The sequence below is a fragment of the Triturus cristatus genome, chromosome 9, assembly GCF_964204655.1.
Source record: "Triturus cristatus chromosome 9, aTriCri1.1, whole genome shotgun sequence".
In the NCBI taxonomy this organism is placed as follows: domain Eukaryota; kingdom Metazoa; phylum Chordata; class Amphibia; order Caudata; family Salamandridae; genus Triturus; species Triturus cristatus.
Window position 1 is genome coordinate 813,448,290 of NC_140592.1, and position 16,799 is coordinate 813,465,088.

Here is a 16,799-nt window from a genome sequence, read left to right on the forward strand (position 1 = left end):
GAGGTTGAGAAATACGCTACATAGATGGTTAAATGGGTAGGTATAGAAAATGAAGAGGGAGACACATCTGAGGTGGTGAAAGTCTCGCTAAGGCTGCATAAAGTAAAATGCTAATGTAATGTTCTAATACACAAAAGTACATGCATGTAAATATAAAGATGTGTAGAGGTAGTCCTTCATTCATTATATGTTTTTGTCTGTACACTACATGTACGGTGTTATAATATTACTTGAAATTGCAAGTGCGTGTGAATGGTAAATGTGGTTATAAAATGTAGTATATGGTTAAATAAGTGAGTAATGTGCTAGCCAATATATGTTACATTGAGACTTGCATGTTTGGATATAACATCCTGGTGTTGAGGTATCTCAGGATGGTACATAGTCCACCACTCATCATTGGTCAGTCATCCACATGTTGCAGCAACCGAGTTACCAGTTTCAGAGGAAGGTCAGGTTAAGAGTTGATCAAACAGCTGCATTATCCAATCTCTGCTCAGTATCCTGGAACCTCAATGTGGCAATTGTTCAGAGTAAGGTCTAAATATAAGCCCCACACGTGGCGATTTGTGGAACAAGCAACTGACAAGTGGAAGATCCTTCTCCTACTACGCAGCAAAGACCTGGAACACCCTGCCCCTCCACCTCAGGCAATCACTGTCACTGCCTCAATTCAGGAGGGACCTCATGACCTGGCTCCTTGACTGACCCACAGCGTCTTCAACGGACCAGCAGCTCCACCCCCCCCCCCGCCCCCACAGCGCCTTGAGACCATTATGGGTGAGTAATCGCACTTTACAAACCTCCTGATTGATTGACTGATTGACAACAACAATCTGGAACACTACTGGGAGTACTGGAGCACTGCCCTGCTCAGTATGTATAAGACGCCTGAAGCGTGACTTAAGGATACTAATAGTGTGCATAATAATGGTTTTAGATCATGTGTATGCTCTTTTATTCCTCTATGTGGCCAATGGGGTTAGATGTCGGAAGGGGTGAGGAGTTGGGTAGAGATGGCATACTCAACATCACTTGCAATACAGACATGCAATATTTGTTAGAATATTGTTACTTTGAAAATGTTGCACACAACCCATAGATATATATATTCATTGGTCACGTTATGATGGACTGAAGGTTATGAGTGACTATGAGGGACTATGATAGTATTTCTTAGATATACATGAGACCCCACTATGAGTTAATTAAACTCATCTCATAGCCAAATGTTACTGAAATCCCTGCACCAAACTAATATGCAAAGGCAGACTGTTGGAAAATGTAGCTGCCGTTGGTGCACCATACATCAGCATTATAGCCCCTGGCATTGCAGACAGCTTGCCCATTGATGGAGTGTCATAGGTGTCTGTTGTGGAAATGGGGCTCCTGTGGGAGGTTAGCTGAATTGCCTTTTTACCAGTAACTAAGGCATGGAAATAAATGAGTGCACTCAGCTGGGGATGGACCTGAGAAGCTGTCAGCCTACCTTAGAGATGCCTACAATGTCTCCATTGGCCACCTGGAAAGATCGAGCGGCCAGGAGATGATGTGCGCCCATTATTTTGATATGTGAATGGATAGGTTGGGAGTGGGGTGTAAGGAAAGTAAGCTCCGGCTCTCAGTCTAAAACCATGTCAAGAATCTTATCAGGACAAAAGCAGTATCTAGCAAAGACTGCTCTCCTGACATCCCAAAGATGATAATGATCCTCTGCCTGTAAATCTTCTCTCTCGTCCTCAGGTAATTTTCATTAAAACGAGGGTCAACGCAACAAAGATATTCACGGACATGGTGAAAAAATTATTGTATTTGTGACTTATCTTCCTTGGACAGTCTATGTGTGAAGGGTTAATGCTGCAGTGAGTTTCACCTATCGATAGATGTGGTGTCCTTCTTGATCACTCCCCCCGCAGTAGAAGATGTGTTGATTGGGAATGACGTCTTGTTACAATATATGTTCTCCTTTAATTATGGCTTTGTTTACTATTATATGCCTTTGTTAATTTAACAAAAGAGGTACATGGAATTATAAAACACTCCCAAATACTCTTCCCACATGTACACCAAAATCAGAGGCCTGTACCTGCCAAGTTTTCTGCAATGGGGGTGTAGATCTCCACCTACAACAGACAGGAAGGGGATAGGTAGAGATCTCTGGGCATGGATTACTAACCAGCATTTGTTTTTACTTCACATACTAGTACTAATTTACATACTCATAAATGCGTTGGTGACTAGGCCTCTATGTCCCTTTCTTTCCTATGTAATAAACGAGAAAGTGTTGCTGTACAATTGTACGCCATATGGGAAGGCATTTCTCTTAGGATTTTATATAATCCTGCCATGCCTACATTTCATGCACGACCAGCCGGGGCCTTCAGAGCTGTGGGGAGAACAGGTATTATTCCGAAGTCCTTGTGCTTTTTCAGCGCCCTGAGATAGTCCTTCAAAATATGTTTATGGATTTAAAAGCAAGCCTGCCCTGGTTATAAATGATGAGGCAGCTGAAACAGCTTTGCCAATGGATGGCACTGGATGCTGGTGCTGCCATCCTTTCTCTTTCCCCGGGGGATCCTTTTTAATGTTGAAGCAAGTGCTTCTGGGAAGTGGGCCACACTTGAACCTTTTAGCTTGGCCTCTCAAAAACCTTTCACATGTCTTCATTCAGCTATTTGTAGATTCATAGTGGGAAAACTACTATTGAAAAACAATACAACTCTTGTGCTGCACCTCATAGCTAAGGAACCCTTCCACCTTGTTAAATTGATCTAAACATCATCATTTTTCTCAGGTTCCAAGCAACTGGTTCAAGTGCCCTGCCTCCAAAGGACCCCTTTCTAAAGAGCCTCTTCCCCAGCTGCCACAGTGGTAAGTTTCTATAAATATGCTAGTGGAAGCATTACACCATTCATCCTTATTCACTTATCTTTGAAGATTTATACGATTTAGAAAACACAAGATGTGTGAATTTTAACAAGCAGACCTTTATCCCATGGTTTATAATGGAAATGGTGTACCTTTACTTCATAACTATGTCACCATGCTGGTCACTTACACACTACTCCAAAGATAAGCGTCGCTATTGCTTTCATGTAAAAACTCCAACATACCTTGGACGGCGCTGAACTTATCACAACGACTCTAATTTGTCTGAGTTTGAGAACTGAGATGTTAGCCTTCATTGATGACAGGTATTCGCAAATAAAATATTTTATACTGCAATTTCACAAATCCCTAAAATGCATAATTGTTTTATTAGCTGCCATGTTCTCACTTTGTATCACAATTCAGTAGTAAAATTGAAATTAAGAAGTGGAAATAGTGACATACTCTCAACATAGTTTTATTAATATTTTTCAGTTTTTACAATATGTGCAGGATAAACAATCGTGCATCTTCGCTGTGGGCACACTTAATGCAAGATCTTGTAAACTGCATGGGAAAAAGGCAATTTTGCACTGTTTTCAGTCAATTAGCAACAGCAGTGGGAAATCTATCAGTGATAATTACACTGCAGGCGAATTATACAATGGTGGCTATGATATATAATCGCACATCTAAAAAGAACCAAAATCAAGGGGTAAAGTAACGTTAAACAGAAATTGTATAACATCACTGAGGCTGCCGAAGACACTTGATATGGGTCTAGGGCCGGTCTGATCTGTTATGCAGCATGCACTTTATTGTTGCTTGACAATTTTATGATCACCTTATGTCACTGGGCCAGTTGGCTCTGCATGTAATGCACTTTATTGTGATTTGTTGCTTCCTTGTCAGTATTTTGGGGCATTACTAAGAGCCTTATTCTTAGTTCGGTGGTCCTAGGGCCGCCATACTCACAGTGGCGGTCGGACCAGCACCTCGACTGAAGATCCGCTTGCCATATATGGAGTGTGGCAGTCGGACCGCCACAGGACTGCGGCCTCCAACGAGATGTGGCACAGCGGAAAGGGACAGGAATATGCTGTCGGTGCCGATGCAGCACCGCTGAGCGTATTCCAAGATGCATTTCCACCACATTTCATGGCGGTGAGCCCGCCATGAAAATGGTGGGGGAGATGCAACTAGGGCTCCGAACCACTTGTGCGCCTGGAGGTGAATGCGGGAGGGTTACATGTTGTGTCCCCCCTGGAATTGCACCCTGTTCCTGCTAGGGTGGCATGCACGTACGTCATGGTGCATACCACACTGTGCAGGAATGTGCTGGAGGTGCTTTCACGACAGCTGTCTACTGTTAAGGCTCTCTTATTAGCCTAACACAGCCGCCACCGTGAGGCCACCGCAGCACCGATCACACGCTCCGTATTCAACTCAGAATCTGGTGGGCAGGTGCACCACGGGCTTTACGGTCCTCCTGCCAGCGCAGCGGTTGCGGTGCTGCAGGAGGACCGCCAAACTAGGAATCAGGCCCTAAGTATGTACTGTTTTGGCCCGAATTGCCTGGATATTTTATATTTTGGGCTAGTTTTTATAGTATGTTCATTCTATTTTTTTAATTAATAACTCAGGATTGAACTGCTGAGCTATTTATTGATGTATAAACTTGTATTTGGTCTTTTTATTGATCTTATTTTAGCAAATGCTGAAGCATTCAGTATTTATTGATTGATTGATGTATGTAATGATGTTATTATGCACTGTTATGGTCTAACTTAGACCGAAAAAAAGTTATTTTGATGATGATGATGACGACAATGCAGACCAGTGCAAAAAGATGCATAGGGAAAAATCGGAAGTGCAGTGTGTCCTCACAACGTGTTTGGCGTATTGGGCTGGTAACTCCCACTACATACCAAATCGAAGTTTCCCCTCTCTAATTTAGTATGTAGAGGGTGGGTGATGGAAAACTATAAACAAGAAAATAAAAAAAAGTCAGTGCTAGGCGAAGAACAAGAAGAAAAGGCTGCTTTCTCTTGGATGATGCTTCTGAGCTTATTTAGCAGATTGTAGAGAGGAGGGTCACCAATTGAACAGGGCACTGATCACAGCAGACTGCCCCCATTATGCTGAGATAACCAATGAATGCGACGCTGTGCCTCTGTGTGAAACAGCACGTGTGTCTTAAAGCTCTGCCTTACATGTTTAGTCATGAGAGGGTTGCCAAAACAGCCTAGAAGTGGAATTTTTAGTATGAATGGAACGTGTCAGTTCTTTTATGATTTTAGGACAGCCTTCACTCATCAAGAGAAAAAATATATATTTCTGCAAAAGTATTAACGTTTTAAACAATGTGGTTTAATGTAGTGTTTTATGCTAACACGGAAACTCTTTCCTTTACTCGGTGACCATATCATTACTGATGTCTCTTTCCTTCATCCTTGGAAGCCCCTATTACACGCCGAGAAACTGGAATATTATGAAGATAAGGATCACAATAGTAGTTTAGTGGGATATCTGAAAACTGTGCATGTTTCTTAGTTTAAGCCAATTCACTAAATCTTGTGCACTGGCTCTCCTTACCATAAATGCACTAAGCATATGATCATCCCTAATTACTTATAAGTAGCTAACGACTGATTACCAATTAGAGATTTCAAAAGCTCTCATTATTAATTCATCACCCATGACACGAAAGAGGCAGATGTTTCGGTGTAGATAGACAATCCTCTCTCTCGGAGATCTTCTGATCTGTGAACACTTCCAAGATCGCAGCAATATTGAATGCAGACCTTAAGAGGTGTCACCTTGCTGCTTTGCTGTGGCAGGAGACATGAATAGTAAATCTACAAGAAAATATGAGAATTAGTGAAACAAATGAAGACCAACACGCGAGGTGACAGTGGGGTGCACTCGAGAAAGGGTAAAGGAAAACAGCAACTCCATTTTCCCACTGATCAATGATCATTCCAACCTGTGTTATACTACCGGATGGATGCAGTGGCAAAGAATTGACCCCATACTGACTAAACACAGTTCCATGCACATTACCTATTGCAATGTATAATTCATAATGTGCACGATATATGGTTTGGCAGCGAGGATACGCTGTCGCAACAGTGATGGAGTACCCCATCCATCAAACTCTCAACCCACCCACTTACCCGATTTGGAGCTGGGTGGACCAACAGTGTGTCGAAGACAGAGCCTGCTCCGACTTCAATCCTGATACACTCTTCAGCCGGCCTTTAAGAGTACAGGCCATCAGAGGTAAGCCATACAACCATCCCCAAATTTAGTGTTAGCAGTCAGATGGTGTGTTTGGCTGCCTAGCACCACCAGGTCAAACTTTGGGATGAAAGAGTTTGAATAAATACAAAAAAAACATTTTTGGTAGTTTGCTTCTTTTAAATTAACCCCGCAGGGAGGAAGCCCTTTCGTGTTCTGGGTCCAAGCCTATGGACTATAGCTTGTGTAACAATACCAACTATCTCAGTTTCAGGAAGCAACTTAAGACATGGCTGTTTTAATCCTTTGAGACCTGTGTGTCTCTTCTTGTTGTCTGCATCAGGACCGCTGGGAAGCCCTTTTCGAGGGCGCCATGAGTGATGCAAATCTGCATAACATACAATATGTAAAACTTTGGAAAGTTTGACAGACGGCTGCCGCCTTATTTGATGATGCCATCCATCAAACGTTTCCAACATTGACAGGAGCTGATTTGATAGTGGTTCCTTCAACGTAAAGAGATGTCCAAAGGGCCGGCAGACATGTCTCAACTTTGTGAGCGGAGTAAAGGCAGGGGAGCAGACGTAAAGTATGCCAGCACCCTGCGCGCCTTGACTTCATTCACCAAACCTTGAACCAAGCCCTTTTATCTTGAAATCGGAATTTACGAAATGCACATATTTGGGTGCATTTTAATATTGGATTTTCCTCTGTAAAAATGATGGAATCACATAAACTCCATTGGGAGTCTGGATAGGCACCGTGGGGTAAAGTGTGCTATGCGTTTGCTTCTGTTAATTAGTCTGGTGGCTGAAAGTGTGAATTTGGGACCAAATTCACTTTTACTTGACTATTGCAACTACTCACTTTTGTATTTTGTCATACGATTTGACTAACTACCACAACTCTGACATTATTTTCTAACTATCAAATATTACAGGGTAATTTTCATTATTTCCAAAACAGAAAAAAGGAAACAACTGGGAGAAGCAGCAGCAGGAGTCCTGCCATTGAGCTACCAGTTTCCATGTTGCATGGTGCCTCATAGCCTCCGCAGGAGAAAACTGTGCAGAGAAATAAAAATCGTAATATACTAACTTTTGGGGTGGATAATATTTTGTGACGGTGGAACTTGTGCGAGTGGAGCAAAATGTGTGAAGGGGAAGTAGAGGAAGAGGAAAGAAAGTGGTGATAGGGGAGAAGGTAAAGTGCCTTCTACTGTGGTGGAAATGCAGAGGAAGGAGGAGAAACTGAAGCCATTGGAAGTCATTGCTGATCCCTGGCTTCCTCTTAAGAAACAACTACTCTGCCTTTAATGTGTGATACTTTCCTCCATGAATGGGGCTTGTGGCTATTCCCTGAACACGCTGGATCTACCCAGCAACCTCAACGCTGGGCCAGCGTGTTGAATGTTGAGCCATCTTCTATGGACCAATTCTTCAATGACAGCATGAGCCCTGGTGTGTATAAAGAGAAAATGCCTTTACCTCAGCTCTCAGTTTCTCCAGCGACACAATAAACTTATGACTCTCGAAGAAGGTGCTTATAGGTTAGTAATGGTGGTAATTAATAGTTTCTGTGTATTACTCTCCACAGTTTGACAAAGGAGAGACACTGATGCTGCAATGAACCAATATTGGCTCCAAACAAAAAACAATACATGTTGCGACCTGATCACGTAATTCATCTCTACATAATTAATGCTCTAAACATCCAAAATCTTTCTGTTACGATAGTCAGAAGGATGGTTTATGCATTCTTAACCTGGCCCATGAATTCAAAGCCGAGATTAGATGTATGCTTAACTTTGGGGTCAGCAAAGTGTGCCAAAAGGGTGAAATGGACTACAAATGAGGAAAAGTGATGGAGTTTTTTACTCATTCAAAAAGCCCATCAAATGCTAAGCATTGGTGATGTGGAGGATAGGGCAGTATATAGGTGTAGCTAGAGACCCAATATCAAGCACAAGCACTCGATTAAAAGGAGTACCTCTCATGGAATCACCCAAGATGGCTTCCCTGCTGCGAGCGCAGGATCACTAATTTTGTCAACAAAGGTGTGTTCTTTTTAGGTACCTCTTTGTAAAAATAGATGAGACTAAGAAGAAAAAATTGTAAATGTAGTCTCGATCCACACAAATGGGCTATTTTGGTAAACTTGCTCGAAATAGACACAAATACAACAACTGTGAGGAAGTGGATTCAAGCATCCAAAAGATGTAATTTTTTGGAACTGCATATATAAATATATAATAGCAATTACTATCATCAACATCATCACCACTTATGGTGTACAAATGATAATGATAATAAACAATATTAATGTAATAAGCAATGTTATTACTATTATTATCATTAGTAGTAGCAGTGGTAGTATTAGTATGAGTGTGTTTCATGTGTGTTTCGGGGTTCAGTGGTCTCAACCTTGAAATACTTAGATTAATTTTAGGCAAGGACAACTACATAATACTTATGATCTGTCTTAAAAGTCTTTATTTGTGTGTGTGTGTGTGTTGGAAGGTGGCTTATTAGTAGGTACAGTTAGGTACCTACGCTTAGTAATAACACCACAATCAGAAATGATGCCCAATCAAGTTCCCAAAAAAAGAATCCTTGTTTAACCCTTGATAGTCTGACTGCGAGCTGACAGGCTTAATTTAGGAGACAGGTGTGTAAAGCATTTAAAAATACCAATACAGGGGCGTGGCCAGCCAAGATGGCTGAGTGGACATGATCCACGGAGGCTCTACAACCTAATATGAAGCAGTTACATCAATTCTGCACCTGAAGACAAATTTGGCAACTTTAAAGACATGCGAAGGAAGCAGGGAGGTATGACGATACCCCTAAGTAAATAATTGAGGCAGAATCGGTCTGAAGCAACACGGGCCTCCTTTAATAACATGGCGACGCCACGGCCGCGCTGTGGAACCTGCACCGTACCCTGACACTGCTTGGGGCCAAATCAAGATTTCACTCACCCTGTGAAATTGCCTCACTGGGCCTGATATCGGAGCTGGACCAGGTGCCTATGAGCCCAAGGTACGTGTGGTGAGAAGAGCCCTCACCCTGATTTTTAATTCTGCTCTTATTTGAAATATTTTACCTGTGGGGAAAAACTGGTTTGTAATGTTTTTAGAAGACTTGGCACTTCCGTCTAGCTCAACATTTTACTATTCGCATTGTAATTTAGGGGATATTTGCTATTTTGCACATCACTTTCTGGGATTGTTTTTCTGTGTCCTTCTTTTTTGTCCTTCTTTTTTGTCTCCGCTTCCCCGGTCCAACGCCGGCCTTGCTGCCGTTCGATTGGAGGGAAGCGGACACACCCCCTTTCTCCAGCCAACCGGCCTCCTAGTCACTTTCATTTCCGGGAGAGGGCGAGAATCGGAGTTTTACGCGCCCGGCCAGCTATTTAAGCTGATGCTGGGTCGGACGTGCAGTGGTACGTGTGGTGAGAAGAGCCCTCACCCTGATTTTTAATTCTGCTCTTATTTGAAATATTTTACCTGTGGGGAAAAACTTGTTTTTAATGTTTTTCGAAGACTTGGCACTTCCGTCTAGCTCAACATTTTACTATTCGCATTGTAATTGAGGGGATATTTGCTATTTTGCACATCACTTTCTGGGATTGTTTTTCTGTGTCCTTTTTTGTTTTTCTCCGTTTCCCCGGTCCAACGCCGGCCTTGTTGCCGTTCAATTGGAGGGAGCGTGGACACACCCCCTTTCTCCAGCCAACCGGCCTCCTAGTCACTTTCATTTCCGGGAGAGGGCGGAGATCGGAGTTTTACGCGCCCGGCCAGCTATTTAAGCTGATGCAGGGTCGGACGCTCAGTGGACACGCAGTGGACGCGCGCAGCGGGCGCGCCGAAGGCGTGCCAAAGGCAAGCCCGTCTGTGCCCGTCCGCGCCAAGGCCGGGACAAGAGTGTGAAATGCCGCCCATCTAGCCCTAACAGTATTATACTTCGGAGACCTTGAGAATTCTCAATAATAGGGATGATTGTAAATGTCTCATCCTTCCAGAAAAAATCTTTGGGGCTTGCTCCTGCTATAAGTGCAGGATTAATCTTCCCTTTGAGTTGCCTATTGTCAAAAATAATAATAAATCTAGTCCTGCCAGAACTAGTGGCCATGATCAGCTTAAAGGAGGCTTGATTAATGCCAGATCTATGCGTAAACATTGTCAAGATGTTAGAGATCTTATTTCAGATCACCAACTAGATTTGTTGTTCGTCACTGAAACATGGTTAAAAGACTGGAGTAGTCCGGATGTTGCTGACTCTGTCCCACCCGGCTACTCGATATACAGGAAAGATCGAATGGTAGGCAGAGGAGGGGGGCTGGCCATTACTTTACGAGACACATTTTCCTGCACCTACCTTGATCTCGAAACAATTAAAGTAGCAGAAAGTCTTGGCTTTTGCCTCTCCCTCAATGCCACATCTTGTTTTTCAGGAGCTCTTATCTACCGCCCACCAGGCCAAAGTTCTACTTTTACAGAGTCACTCGGTGATTAGTTTGAGTTATCTTTTACTCAAATATGCAAATTTTACACTTTTAGGTGATTTCAATCTTCATTTAGAAGGTAGTCCTGATCCAGGTACAGATAATTTTCTCCAAATGTTAGACCTGTTTTCATTACAACAACTAGTGAGGGGGCCAACACACCTGGCGGGGCACACCTTAGATGGGGTATGTTCCAATTTGGCCAGTCTATCGTCTGATACCCCTTCTCCCCAGGTATGGTCTGACCATTTCTTTGTCCCTTTCACGCTCAGGGTTCCCCAGAAGTCTCATCTGGAGAAGCCCCCTAATGAATTCCATTAGGGGCCTAATTGGGCACATATTGCTGGAAATCCTAATCTAGCTACTTTGGCGCAAGCCCATACGCCTGCTTTGACAGGTAATACAGAATTAGATTCACGTTTATTTCAGTCCTGGATATCCAAAGTATGTAATATACTCTCCCCCCAGAAGAAGCGGAATAAGCCTAAAAAAACAAAATTTTAAAAAACCCCTTGGTTTACGCCCTTGCTGGCCCAAGCGCATTTGCTTTGTAAACAGCATGAGCGACAATGGAGAAAGTTTTATAATGATGAACAAAAAACAGTGTTTAAAAAGAGCAGAAAAGCTTACTTTCGCCAGATTAAACTGGCAAAAAAAGAATATTTTACTAATAAAATAAGTGCAGCTAAGGAAGATCAGAAAACCATCTTTTCAATAGTGAAGTCATATACAAATCCCAAAGCGGAACAGAAGGAACTTCCAGCCTCGCAGAAATTGTGTGATAGTATTTCACTATTCTTTGAGGAAAAAAATAAAAAAATTCATAGAGATTTTCCGGTCTCCCCTATCTATAATCAAGATTCTGCTTCCGATCCTCTTTCGGTGGAAAGCTCTGTCTCTATTTGTACTTTTGAATCAGCCCCATTGGAGCTGACTCGTGCGGCAATAGAAAGGTGTAAATCAGGCTCACCATTGGCTGCCTGCCCCGATGATTCTTCATAAAATTCTAGAGACAGTGAATCCTATTATTAATCATATAGTTAACTCCTCTCTAAGGACAGGCATTGTACCAGACGAGTGGAAGCTCGTGCAGGTAAAACCATTAAAAAAGAAACAAAATATTGACCCGTTGGTACTGTCAAACCTTCGTCCGATTTCTCTTCTTCCCCTGTTAGGAAAAATAACAGAGAAATTTGTCCATAAGGAACTAACTAAGTTTATTGAAGAGCAACAAATTCTCCATCCACAACAATCTGGATTTCGCCCAAAACACCCTACTGAATCGGCTCTTATGGAAATATCTGATATTCTTAAAATGATTGCCGATAAAGGTAAGAAAGCGGTCCTGATTCTTTTGGACTTGTCGGCTGCATTCGACACCATTTCCCATGATATCCTCTTGAAGCGCCTCGAATGCAGCGGCATTTCCGGTACAGTATTGGAATGGATTAAGTCGTTCCTTTCTAACCGGAGACAAGCAGTTACTTTAGGTACATTCTTTTCTACACAACGCAACCTTACGGCAGGGGTCCCTCAAGGGTCTTCTTTAATTCCCTTATTATTCAATATATACATGACCCCACTTATCTCTTTGATTGGATCTTTTGGGATAGAGGTCACCTCATATGCAGATGACACCCAGATGATCCTCTCAATAGATAATGGCACCGTTGATGCTGAGACTAATTTTAAAAGTTGTCTGACTGCTGTTCTTTGGTGGATGAGGAATAATCAGTTAAAATGTAACACGGACAAAACTGAAATTCTCCTGATAGGGAAAGATGTCCTCTTCCAGCCTTCCAAATGGTGGCCTGAAGGTGCGACCCCTCCGCCAGATGTGGTAGAAGTTGCCAAGAACTTGGGGGTTCAATTTGATACCTCACTTTCCTTTTTACGCTAATGCAGTGGCAGGAACCTGCTTCTGACTCATTAAATCTTTAAAAAAAATATTCAAATTCCTCCCTTTGGCAGCAAGGAAATCAGTGGCTGTGACTTTGATACTTTCACGCCTAGATTATTGTAACGCTCTCCTGGTAGGAGTTTATAAAGCCATCTTAAAGAAAAGACAGGTCGTGCAGCATGCAGCAGCACGGCTAGTGCTTAAACTTCCAAGAAGATCTTCAGCCTCTGCTGCTTTGAATAGTCTGCATTGGCTTCCGGTGCATAAGAGAATCCTTTTTAAGATTCTCCTGATCACTTTTAGAGCTAAGCTTAAGGTGGGACCCAAATACCTGATGGCACGTTTTGTCCCATATACCACAATAAGACCTCTTAGGTCTTCCTCAGCAAATTTGCTTAAACTCCCCAATTTTAGATACAAATTGAAAGGAGGTAAGACTGCGGCTTATCTGGGTGCCAAAGCCTGGAATCTGCTCCCTTCCCATCTTAGGCTATGCAATACTGAATCTGTATTTAGGAAGGCTTTGAAAACCTGGGTTTTCAGTGCCTCTGATGAATTCTGTTTAGCTTTGATCTAATTTCATATAGGGCTCATGCTCACTGCCAACCGAGCGCCAGGATACTCCACACGGAGTGATAGTTGCGCTTTACAAGTACTTCCTCAACTCAACTCAACTCGACTTTGGTGACTGCCGTGGTGTGGTCCCAGGCCCCCTCATCACTGTGGCTGGCAATTCCCCATCCAGTAGAGCTGGGGTATGGTGGTCTTGTTTTGCCGATAAGGGGATCTTGGAGGGAGCATAGGCCGATGTTCGTGGTGACCCCCCTCACTAAGCAAAGGACTCTGGCGATGGCGGAGTGGGGCACCAGAGGCCTGGTGGTACCCTTGCCTGAATCCAAAATGGTGGCCTGTGAGGACAAACTGCTGCACAATGCTTATTAAAAAGCTCCATCTGCCTGACTGCATAATGGCAGCTGTGCACTGCTCATTAGATAGTTCTCTCGGCCCCCATTCACTGAAACTGCATACCAAAGAGGATTACTCACATCTAAAAATACAGCACTTACACAAGTACCATTGTTGTATGTGACAGTGATGCTTAGAGGTTTGCTCCTTGCAGAATGAGCACTACACACTGGACTGCTCCCATTGCTGAGGCAGTCCTAGGCCCAAAAGACTGCCATTAGGAGGCATCCAACAACGAGGGCTAGAGGCAGACCCTGCTTAGTGCTGATTACTCTACTAGTGCGACCAACGCTGTTGGCTGTGGGTCACGGAGTCACGAGGTCCCTATGGAACCACACACGAGAAGCTTTATATTTCTACTCACCGAGCCCCTGGCACACGACACTGAGAACCTTCTCAGCAATGCCAGGGACTCAATGCCAGGAGCTGGGAGCCAATGTGAAACAGGATGCTAGTACCGCTTATCTCTACAAAGACTCCCTTCTGGGGTAGAAGGAACCTGTCATAAAAAAATATAGAAGTGGTCTGCACCCTCCCTAAGCAATCCGGAGTGATATTAGTTGGCTCATGGCAAAGCACCCAACATGCTCATAAACAACTACCTCTTTCTCCACCCAGACAGACTGTTATATGCACTGCGTGTGGTCGCTGGCATCATAGGTTGGTGCTTCCCTTGTGACGGATCTGTGCCCCTGCTAAAAGCCCACTTGATCTATAAGATGCAATAAACGCCACGTCTATTCTCCTTCCCAGGATCTAACAGTAACAAGTGGCCAAACCTGCTGTCTTTATGGCACGGAAGATGCAACACATCAATAGAGTTTCTAGCTATATTACGCCTGCACAGACGCAAGATCCTGCACCTGCAACATTAACTAGTGACACCATGTCTCTTACTAAGGAAAACTTGCAAACTTGCTTATCTCCTTGCAAGACTTTAAAAAGGTACCCCGAGAAGAGCTTAAGCCAGATCTGGCTTCCTCCCTAGAGTTAAACTCACAAAAATATACCGTAGTGGAGAAGATATCAAAGGTTAATTACAGAAGTGTACAGAACACACACCTTCAAAAATATTAGTTTTTAAAGACGAGAACCCTCACTCACCATGATGGTGACATGCTTCATCATTGGGTCCCCTCTTGCACACAGTGTCCGCAAGGTACACTGTGTGGGCTTCTACTCTCCCTTAGGAGAGGAGCTGAGGTGTTTTAACACTCCAATGTGAGTCTGTGAGTGGGGGGCAGAGTGCAAATAATATCAAATGTGATTTAAAACCATCTCTCTATGGAGAAAAATTATTTATTAGCTCTCCCTTAGGGATGGGTCTTAAAATAAGGAGTGTGACGATAGGGATAAAATGTTTCCTATCTGACTAGGTCAGGTCAACATGTTTCTGCCAAACTGAGGTGAATTCATGGCATTCATCAGGACCATTGTCTTGTCACTCTGCTTAAAGATTGATAATAAAAACCATACTTATGATTCGTAGGTGTTGAGAGACCAACATCAATTTGGTCTTCTTACTGTAACACAAGAGAAAACACACTTTAATATCTCAAATTGTAACATACACCTAACGTGTCTATCACCCAGTGTATGTGGAATCCGTGTCAAATAACATCCCAGTGGCGCAAAACACCAAACCATAATAAGAGAATGATTCTCACCATAAAGCAGATCAATACCTGCCAATACCTTTCATTGGTCCTTATGTTAAGCGGGTTTCTAAGAGTATGGAAAACATGAAAAGTATACATCTTGTCACCATAATCAAAATCAGCATATCAACTATGTGGCAACACAAATAGCAACATACTGCACACAAGATCAAAATAAATTTCAGTATGGGGGTAAAAAAGAAGAAAAGAGAAAGTGAACCGAGTGAAAGTTCATCCACTCGTTTACTCAACATAAACAGCATCTCTTTCTATTAAAACGTAATTGGTTGGGGCTCTTTTGTAAGAGGTCGATAGGCCAATAAATGTTTACATATTTCTGCAATTCTCTTACTCGTCACGCAAAAAACATATACACCTCACACGTTTATAGTTTCCTACTCTACAAAAGCCCAAGTCAATAAAGCAAACCTCCCCGAGTGTTAAGCCCATTTAACTGGCTCTATTTCACTCGTGCAATCGGTTTGTGGCTCAACGGTCACCACCTCTGACAAAGGAGTATATGAAAATAGACGGATTGCTCACCAAGTTACGCCGCCAACTTCTCCCAAATGGAGCCGACGATAGCCAGTGAACATCCCCTCTTTTAAATGTAGATTGCTATAGTCCCGGCCGTGCAACCCGGAAGTGTACCAAATTACTTCCGGTTGCACGAACCTCTTCAGTAAAAGTAAAAAAAAATGAAATGGACTCATTCTACGATCATGACAAATATATATAAAAATAAATATGTGTCTAGCGCTCCAATCTTTAGCGCTCATCTTGATACCAACATTTTCAGCACGGAAAGCTGATCTTGAGAAACAGGACCTGGAACGGCACTCCGCTCAATTACACCCAATGCATTCTGGGGTCTGTAGTTAGTTACCTTATTACAGAATCTTTTTCAATGTGATTAAAAAAAGAGAAGAAGACACATGCTCAGGATTCACTCCCAGTCTACAAATGTAAAAAACATAAGCTGCCTGTAGAATGCATCGCCTAGTCACATATCATTAAAGGGAATACAGTGACAAGTGACTCGTCTCATATCTGGTTTGAAGGCGTACTAAACTCAATAAAGGCACAAAAAGAGAATATTGTCCCATAGTTATCATATGAATCTAGATTTCACAAAGACATTAAGGTGTAGCAGATAATAGAGATTTAAAGACATTCAGGGGCAACAGATTATAGGGATATAACGCAGCCATGTGAAGAAACAGCACGTGGAACATTTTGTATAAGACAAAAAATTGCCAAAATCTTACATTTACAGTGTATTCCACGGTATGTCTTCATTCAGACCATTAATATGGCTTTTCAAGCGGAACACCCACCTCTGTTCCCTAAGTAACAGAACTCTCTCCAAAGGACCCATATTAACATGGTACTTAGGTTTATCAATAATAACCCATGTAAAGTCATCTTCCGTATGTGACTTATCAACAAAGTGTCTAGTCATGCAGGTGTTAGTTTTTTTACATCGAAACGCACTCCGATGTTCAATCATCCTTTGTTTGACCTTCCTAGTGGTCATTCCAATGTATACCAAAAGGCATGGACAGGTGATCATATAAATGACCCCACTAGTATTACAGTTGGTGTGTGTCTGTAATGTCCAAGGTGTTTCAAGACCTAGGTCAAGCTGTGTCACTTTTCGA